The 10,164-nt window shown below is 40.3% G+C and overlaps 1 protein-coding gene across 1 annotated transcript in view; it reads right to left on the reverse strand.

Annotated features, from left to right (window-relative positions):
- Positions 1–9,475, reverse strand: part of gcgrb (glucagon receptor b) — a 56,120-nt gene extending 46,645 nt beyond the window's left edge. The window contains exon 1 of the mRNA XM_029433927.1: positions 9,383–9,475. The gene's annotated coding sequence lies outside the window, so the exon portion shown is untranslated. The remainder of the gene's footprint in view (positions 1–9,382) is intronic.
- Between the last annotated feature and the right edge of the window lie 689 nt (positions 9,476–10,164).

Genomic DNA, 10,164 nt, shown 5'->3' on the forward strand with positions numbered 1-10,164 from the left:
TTATGGGCATGTGCGTGTCGATAGAGTTAGCTAAAAACACATTTATGCCCCCACACGGGTTTGACAAAGTGTGCAAAGTTGAGTTATGTAAAGGAATTTATGAGTCAGTGGAGTAGCAAGTTTGTCAGTTGGGATTTATCTGCGTAAGCGAAACAGCAGCGACAGCAGAGCTGTATTGATGATGTCAAAATGTCTCGTTTGACAAACAGACATCACAGACAAACCCCATCTATATTGCCCCGCTCCCTCCCTCCTCCTTCTCTGTCTTCCCTCCCAGCTGTATACAGTAGATCACGCTATCTATTAGCCTTTCATGTATAGGTAGTGTGCAAACACGTGACAGAACTGTGTGACGTATGCGTGTGACGCCATTTTGGATGACTAACAAATCAACAATGTCTAAACGTCTAAAGTGAACAACAACAACTCCGACTTCTTCAAAGTATTGTGACTCTCTGGAGTCCTCTGCAAAGGCAAGATTCAGAGAAAAAGTCCAAATTGGTTTCCGTGACCCGTACACGCTAAAGCCGTCGGATTATATTGAGGATTTAGATTCATTACCGCCGATTGAATATCCGGATATTGTGAACTACCTTGTGCTACAAACGTCGTGGGCAACCAACGCACGAATGAAGGCATACAAGAGCTTAGATGCTTATAATGTCTTTGTTTCTGGCTGGGTTGGTAGTCTTCTTACCAAACCAGTGAAAGATGACAGATGAGCAAATGGCTGCCATCACATGTAAAGAAAGTGCCTTATTTACCAGTCAGCGATATGGAGAAGTAAGGTCCTACAGTGTTCGGGTATATCATAAGCACAAATGTTTAACGTAAACATTGAAAACATAGCTTTAGCATGAGCTCTTACCAGATATAAAGTGGAAGCCACACACACGGGTGAATTGTGCTTTTTCTTCTGTTAAATCCTCACGAGTTATGTTGCTAAACCAGCTGACGGCGTTCGGTAGACAGCAATTCATCCCTCTTTTGTGGATCGTTGGTTTTGATGATTGTAGGAAATCTAAAGAACCGTTTCTCTGGGTCACGAGTAGCGTTATTACAACAATTATACACTGCCCACACGATTGGCATTTTCTTTCAATCTTAGACGTTTAAATACAAAGAAAATTACGAACCGTTGCAGCAACTCACACGTGAACGGTTGCAGTCTTGGTTGTGTATACAACCAACATGGCTGACTTACGGGTTGGGAAATAAGCGTGACGTCACATGCACACGATCTATAATGGATCAGCTCAGAGGCAGCGCATCGCTCGCCAGCTTCACTTTGCTTTGCTCCCAGCATATCTTTTTTCTATTTGCTGCTATAACTAATGTACGTAAGTCACGTAAGACTGGCAGATAAACTTGTGCCGAATAAGAACGAGAGGTTGTACGTCATTGGAAAAAGCTGATTACACATTTTTTACATTCTGAAAATAAATGCATCAGGTGCATTTTGAGAGTTAAATTTAGAGGCTAGAAAAGATTGTGCGCTCTATGAACACATGTTGGTGACTGCAAAAAAAGTCACACCCACAAAACCCAGTTGACGACGGGGTCCACGTTTAAAGGCAGGTCACGTGGCAGAGCCCACATGGTGGCAGAGCCCTCACAGTGAGGACAGTCCGCCTGGGTTGACAGTTGCACCGGGAGCCCTGCCCCTCCCCCACAGGGAGAGAGGGGGAAGCAAGCATTTTTTCGGTTCATTATGAAACTGTGGCGGGCCTACCTACAGTAGACTGTGGGTAATTAATGGGAAACTCTGGATTAGTGATGGAAAATAAAAACCGTGCAAGTTTTCCTTTTGTATCAAGCAACAAAAAAAGGTGCATGACGTGTTCGAGTTCATTTGCTGACATTGGAAGTCCTGCAATGCCAATGCTGAAACTACATATTGTGCAGCCCTAGAATAAAGTTAGAGTTGTCACTTCAGCAGAGATACAACAACAACAACATATTTTCAAACCTTTGCAGTGAAAGGTGTTGGGTACGGTACAGTTAAGGGTTTGGTTGATCCAAAGTCCTGTTGAACATAGGAAACGTAATTCCTCTTCAAGGCACTTAATAACGTCACGTCACGTCAATCTACATTTATTAATTCAAATGATTTCACGTTTGTTTGTCATGTTTCATTGCATATTCTTTCTATATCCCGTTAGTTAGTAGTTTTCTTTTTAAAATAATGGATAACAATATATTTAGATTTTCTGGACTGAATGAACAATGAACAATCTTAAACAGTGTCATCGCTGCAATAAGTAAAACCTGGAGGTGAAATGCTGCCCCCTACTTGTTTGGAGCATGTGGCCAGCCATTACACGTTGCACCTTTAAGTATTTTTTAAAAAGTGGCGAGATTAAGTGTCAATCACTCAACATATCTGGTTACTTGAGAAACTTTATAGCGAGTATCAAATTAAATCAAACCTATTTTTATCGTGGCTACGTGTCTATAGCACTTGTCATTGTAGCCTATTCCTCTTCTCTTCTTCGGTTGTATCACTCTCTTCTCTCTTCACACAGTTTGTATGGTTAATGAAGCTCATCAGACATAATGTGTCTTTCGGTGTAGACAGAATACTAATTTGTCGAAATATACCTGAACACTGCATTCAGACACTGTGAAGCTTCCAAGTGGGGGTCAAATGAAAGTCAAGGGTACAGGTGAGGAGAATGGATGAGCTGATCACACACAGACACACTTATGCACACACAGACACATGCATACTGTACGATCCACTGATGGGAAGAGGCAGGAGAGGTTAAATTTTACGCTTCAAGAAAGAGAGTGAGAAAATACAAGGAGAGTCAGACTGAGGCCGTTTTTAAAGCGAGCATCGCAGAAGGAATAGAGGGGGAAGAGATGCAGAGATGGCTACTCTACAGTGTGAAGGGGGTAAGGTGAATAAAAGGGAAGGCAAAGGGAGGGGAAGAGACATACAGCCGAACAACAAAGGGAGTGTGCTTAACTGACTCACTTATCAGACAGGCTGTACAAAGGAAGTATTATTAGCTTTAGTGGGAGAACTGAGTGGGATAACTGATTTGATCAGAGAGAGAACGAGGAAGTGGTGGAGTGAGGCATGATGCAGGTATGTAATGAAAGTGATGGACTGATCCATGGTTTTAAATTTCACTGTCAGTCAGAGAAACTCACAGAGCAGCGTGAAGATTAGATTCATCCAGGTAGTCATTAACAAACACACACATTGCAGGCACACGCAAGAGCGTCACAGTATAGATTTCTAAAACTGTCACATTTCAAATTACCATTGTGCTCTTTATGGCTGCGAGTTAACAAGCTTTTTGCCATACGTTAAATGAGTTCAGATAACAGGCAGGTATAGTGACACTGCTCGCGTCACTCTGCTACATGCATACAAATGTTTTAATGGCACACTGTCCCAAAGAAAGACGTCCATATCAGACAATTCCGTCCCTCCGTCCTGTCGCTAATCTGCAAATAACTTTCTTTTTATTCTTTTCTTTTGTTAACCATGACCACCATCTTGCCCTAACCTTTACCAAATTTAGCCCTAACCATATTCTAAATTATACTTTATTTGCCAGAACCGCAAGCTGAAAATGTGGAAACAATGTGAGTTTACAGTCTACAGAAGATAAGGCAGCTCCAATCAGCTTTACGGAGCTTTACAGTGAGTTTCAGACAAGCGGCAACCTCCGGGGTTCTCTCTATCATCCAGCAGGGGGCGACTTCACTTGTTGCAAAAATAATGCAAATAATGCATAATGCATAATGCAAAAAATGAAGTCCGTTTGTATAGAAGTCTATGAGAAAATTACCCGATTTTCCTGATGAGTTTTTGGTCTCAATCCCTCGTTTCTAGTCTTCAATACAGCGTGATGTTCATTTTGGGAATTATGGTCCCTTTTTTCCAGCTGTAAGTAGGTCCTCCGTTTCCCTGTGTATTTGCATTGTCTTCATCGTTTTTGTGATCAACAATTTTTATTTTCATTTCAGAACCGACGAGACACTATAAACATACAATCAACAACAACAACAAAACGGCACACACAGCGTTAAAAAACAGGATAGTGTCTATCAACAACACACTCACATCGAGGATCTACTTTTTCAGCGTAAAAAAGCACTATATATTCAAGAGCTGCTTCCATATGGAACAACTTTTGCTTCCTCCTTGTTGAGTTTAAGGAACAACAATGTTGTAATTTGCAATATGGAGTTTTGATCCGCTCCTGTCTTTTATGATTTCCTGTATAAAATGGTAAAGTACATTCATGTCTTCTACCCACTGCAAAAACTATGAAATTATTAGTATATATGGTATAATGATAGTATGTATTGTGGCTTTGGGTCTATTTCCCCCTGCACTCCTCTCCCTCATAACGCCAGAACACGAGTAATCACCATGTTAGTATAACAACATGGTCATTATCCTTTTATCAGATGTGTGATTCTTTGTGTTAACTGCATGTCGTCGACTACTGTGACAACAACTTTCTATTTTACTCATGTAAGAGTGCGAGACTGAAACTTGCCTCACCTTCCACTCTCTGTCCGTACAGAAAGCTCAGCAATTTAAAACATCTGTAAGGTGCGATGTCCCCTGTTGCGCTGCTCTGCGGTAATTTCTTAGATTAACTGGTCACAGGGCATCAGCATCGGACCAAGATTAATTAATGTGTTTTTCGCTGACACATGAAATGTCTCTGTTTAACCAAGCAGGGGCAATCTGCCTCTAATGTGCTCTGAGTGTGTGTGTGTGTGTGTGTGTGTGTGTGTGTGTGTGTGTGTGTGTGTGTGTGTGTGTGTGTGTGTATGTGTGTGTGTGTGTGTGTGTGTGTGTGTGTGTGTGTGTGTGTGTGTGCGTCAGAAACCAGTCTGGGTCAATGTTGATTAAATAAACAATTGTGTTTATAGAGCAGACCTTCTCTCAACACGCATAAAAAGTATACACATGCTACGCTGTCACACTACTTTGTTTTTGTCACTCGAGACAAAGAGACGAATAATGTGGCTTCTTGCGTTGGAATTATAGTTAGTGGATCGACTGACTTCAAACGCAACTGCCACACAGGAACACAAAACGATTTCTAAGACAGGGGAGCAATAATGTAAAACAATGTAAGAACTCTCCAATATCATTCTAGCTCCCCGAGTGTCCTCCCAGCTCACCGTTAAAGGGTGGAAACCCCTCAACACATGTTTACAATATTAAAAGTGGGCAGGGAGGAAGTTTAAAGATGTGGGGGCCAGACCCAGCACTTTGAATGATCAGGGAAGGTATCTTTGCAGAAAATCTGAATGTATGTGTGCACATTTACTATATGTCCATGCACGTGTGTGTGTGTGTGTGTGTGTGTGTGTGTGTGTGTGTGTGTGTGTGTGTGTGTGTGTGTGTGTGTGTGTGTGTGTGTGTGTGTGTGTTGACAATTTGACTAAAGTTGGGTTCGTTGTGTGATCACTCACGCTGTGCCTCAACCCATCCTAATGAATAAATTACAGAGAGATCAAATAGATGAGTCTACAAAAGAAAAACAGTACATGAATTATGTAAGACCTTTCTAACATCCTTCTCTCTCCGAGCGATTTAACAAAGGTCCAACACTTTGAAGTTCCTGCAAGAAGCACAAACCATCCCATAAGCTATTTGTTTTATATGATCTCTGTTTTGCACATGCAATTATCTGTGGCTTTGGTTTCAGGCAGACAACATGTGATGTTGTTTAGCACAGTAGATTTGGCCAGAAGGTTTGATAAGATGTCCTGGTGTTTGCTTCTGATTTGAGGTAAAAACACTTCTTCATAGCGTAACAAGTGCTCAAAAACTCTCTATACCTTTAACTTAACTGAAAGTGTGGAAAAGGAACTTAGAAACTGATACATTTCAGCAACTATTTAATGGATTGCTATGGTTGCTACAGTAGACTCTTATAAATGGAGAGGCTACTTCCAATCCTTATGGCAATATATTCATACTACTGCATTACAATATGAAAAAGGACATTGTTTAAAGTTGTGCTTGTCTGGTCTGTCTATCAGGCTCCAAGCAGCTGTCACACACTCCTCCTTTGCTTCAATCGCCAACTCCAAGAAATTACAACATAATCGCAATCAACGCCGTCAGTAACAAAATATACCTGTACTGTAACTTTAATCAGGACAATAACAAGTACCAAATCAGTGTAACACACACCAGCTGCATCGCCGAGCATCACGTCATTGACGCCATTAGCACACGCGTTGTACTGTATGTGTCATGCGGACAGAAGAAGAAGTTAAGGAACAGTAGCCGGGGCTCGTCATCCCCAAGAGGGAGGACAGAAAGATTTGAGTTTTTGGATCATTTTAAAATCATAAGGGCTCGGGGGGATTTTTCTTTTTTTTAAGCTTAGCTTACTTTTTTGGGAAAATGCACATTTTTTCATCTATATTTACATTTTATTGTTTGTTTTCTTATTGAGCAAACAAACATTTTTCAAATACTTTTTATTTGTTGGTTTACATTTTTGGGTGAAAGCTTGTCTTAATCAATATAAGAAGAGACAGTTAGGATCAGGGTGTGACACTTCATCACTTACTATCACGTGTAGAAGTACTGTAGACATTATTAAGTGGAATGTAAGTCTGGTATAATGTATAGTGTGTATATTAAAGCCTCACTTCACTTCTCTGAAACTGTGTCTCATTGAGCAGGAAGCATAAAACAAGTCCAATGTGTTAAAACTTCAGAGGTCAAAGTAATTACTTTCTTCAACACAACCCACAGGCTCCATCCACAGCCCTTCAGAAAGAGACTTGCCCAGTCTTGTTTCAGAACAACACTCTTTGTCTGTTTACTGAAGGAAAATAAACGTTGAGCCAGTGAAACCGCAAGCTTTACAACAATAGTGTCAGGAGGAAGAAGTTAATGGAAAGAAGACATTACCTTTTTTTGTCTGCGTTCACGTTTAAAGAACAAATATCTGTGAATCAATATCTGCCCTTTGTAAATGTTTCCTGTGTGTTCGCTGACCCATCCTGACCAAGCAAATCAAATCTCCAGCCGTCATACCATTACAAAAGAGCGGTCGGATGTCTGAGGAAACCACAGAGCCCGGGGTCCGGACAACTTAGGATATTACTTCTTGGACAGCGAATGAAAGCACAGAAGGAGGAGAAAGTGCTCTGGAGAAAAGAATTGGGGCAGTTTTTGTAAACCAGGTGTACCGGAGCACAATCTAGAAGGGAGGACGGGATGATACATTGTTCTTGGGACAGGCTGCACTAATGGACAATCACATCAGCCTCCCTCATCCCCTTTTAAAGCAGAAAACAATTTTCAAATGGCCCGGGACGAAAGTCCAGGTCAACTCCTCCAAGGAGAAAACCTGTCAGTGAGGTGCAGAGTGTCGTCAGCACATATATAAACAAATATATATACCCTGAATACATCACTTGAGAGTACAGAAAGCGCCAAGGGCATGTGTATAATAATATTTTTTGTTTTTACATAGGACTGTAAATATTTTCATTCATGATGAATCTGCTGATTGTTTCTTTGAATAATTGCTTCTCAAAAGCCAAAGTTTTGACAGTCCAAAACTCACAAAATGTTCCGTTAATTATAATATATTACAAGCTGCAAATCAGCACATTGGTGAAGCTGGAAACAATCAATACTTTATACATATTTTTGTTTAAAAAAAAATACAAAAACAATTCATTATTAAAATAGTTTTCCGCCAAACAACTAATTGATTAATTGATGAACTGTTGCAGCTCTGTGATCAAAGATCTAGATGTAATACGATTTGCCTTTTTACAGCAACTGCACACAATGAGTTCCTTATAGGAACATAACATTGATTTCTGGGGCCCCTATAGGCTAATGTAAACCAGCTGATGACGACAGGGCCACTCTCAGCCCTAAAGGCATATTACATGGTTGCAGCTGCATTAAGCTACAATAATTCTTCTGTGCATATGTCAAATGTATGCAGCAAAATAACCAGCAGTGATTGCCTAATGTCTTCTGATTCCAGATGATTACCCAGCGCAGTCTGGCGCGTCTTTGCGCAGTGATAACAAGACATTTAGGGTTAATGAAAGGAAATCTAGTTTGTTGAGATTACAAAATATTTCTTCCAGTTTCACATGAATAAAACCACCTGTTGTGTCGTGAAATAATCATTGAGCAATCACATTGGAATCAAACTAAATAGAATATTTTCACCCATCATGTAACCAGCTTTCTGCAGCACTTCACATCACACAACGCAAACCACCAAAAGTGAAAAACCAATATCAATAAGCATTTGCATAGTCATGACTGCAGGTAAACATAAGCCCTAGAGAGAAAGAGAATGATGGATGAAAGGGAAGAAAAAAAGAAGAGATATTTATCAGACTCCAAAGTTTTTATAATGAAATTTCAAGTGATCACATGCCTCTCATTGGCCATCAGAAGAATAATCTGTAAAACGCAATACAATATCCATGGATAGATATTCTGTGCTCTGTCTTTCACCTTATCCAAAGTCTCAAACAATTACTTATCTGTTCTGGATATCCACAAGTGAAATGATCAAGTCTTAACATGTTCATTTATCACATCTATCAAACACAGTAGCCAGAAAGCAACCAACCAAAAAAGAAGAAAATAGAATAGAATACTAAAACAGACAATAAAACAATATATCAGCATGTTTCAGAGACAGATAACCAGTGCATAGTTTACATTATGCAACGGCAGGTGGATGAATTATAATGAATAATGTGTAAGGAGTTATGTATCACCATGGCATGAAGAGGACAAGCAGATAACGAATAAATAACTTGGCTTGCTGCTCATACAAATTAAAATAGGACAGACCAGTTGCTTGTTGAAAGAGGAAACAGTTTATTTAACGATTTTCTTTTATCTAAGTTCTCTAATTCCCTTTTAGCGATAAGACGACTGTGTGCGTGCACACACACACACACACACACACACACACACACACACACACACACACACATACACACACACACACACACATACACACACACACACACACACACACACACACACACACACACACACACACACACATACACACACACACACACACACACACACACACACACTAAAGCTCCTGAAACGCCTCTAAACGTTGAGGCTGCACTCTGCTCCAGAATAATAAAACATTGTCTTTGTCAAGCGTCTTTGAGTTTTTAGAAAAGCGCTATACAAATCTAATGTATTATTATTACTATTATTATTATTATTGTTTGGACCACAGGGAGAAGAAAAAGAAGAACAACTCCTCACATACATCAGAAAGTTGTATCCGACACCCTGCTCCACTAAAGCTTGGAGAGAACAGACACAAGAGTAAAGATGAACAGAACAAACATCAACACAACGAGTTCCTACCTAAGCGTCCAGACCTCCTCGTGCGCCCCTGGCACCCCCGCTCCGCCCGCTGCTCATCTCCCGGCCCGGCCCATCACCTCAGGTACAGTCCGGAGAGCACGGCCAGCACGCATCACCGTGTCCAAAGGTGGAGAAAAAAATAAAACAAGGGCGCTGAGGATGGAAATAAATAAATAAGAAAGAAAGACTGGACTTATGAGCTCTCAACTTTTCCCTTTGTCCAGTTAGGCTTCTGTCCGCTTTTGTTTCTCTGTAGATGTTTCTATTAAGCACTTTTCTAAATGAAATTTCGCTCCTGTTGCAGTGGACTGAGGTGCGTCGGACTGAACGAGGCTGAGTGGTTCGCTGTTGGTGCTCTGCACTCCCGATTTCTGTCATAATATAGACCGAGACTTCCGGTGGAAAGTTTCAAAATACAACTCAGCGTTGCAAGTCTGTAGATGAAGGTTAAATTGAAACTTTTATTATCCCCTTGTAATAAATGGCCTAAACTTGGAGAATCAGATCAATGCATTTACAATAACCAGACACATAACACAAAATATGGACTGCAGGTGATCTTTGTGATTTTGGGCCATTTACTGTAAAAGAGGGTCCTGTAAATGTGAATTATTGTTTTGAATAGCAGCAGAGGAAGGTCTGCAAAAATGCAGGAAAGGTAATGAATCAAAGACAAGTAATAATCCTAAACCTTCATCTATATAATAAGAATATATAATCACTAAAATATGTGAAATATAATTGAGACCTAGCCTATAGTGCTATAATGCACATTAATAGAA

The sequence above is a fragment of the Cottoperca gobio genome, chromosome 1 (assembly GCF_900634415.1).
Source record: "Cottoperca gobio chromosome 1, fCotGob3.1, whole genome shotgun sequence".
Lineage (NCBI taxonomy): Eukaryota > Metazoa > Chordata > Actinopteri > Perciformes > Bovichtidae > Cottoperca > Cottoperca gobio.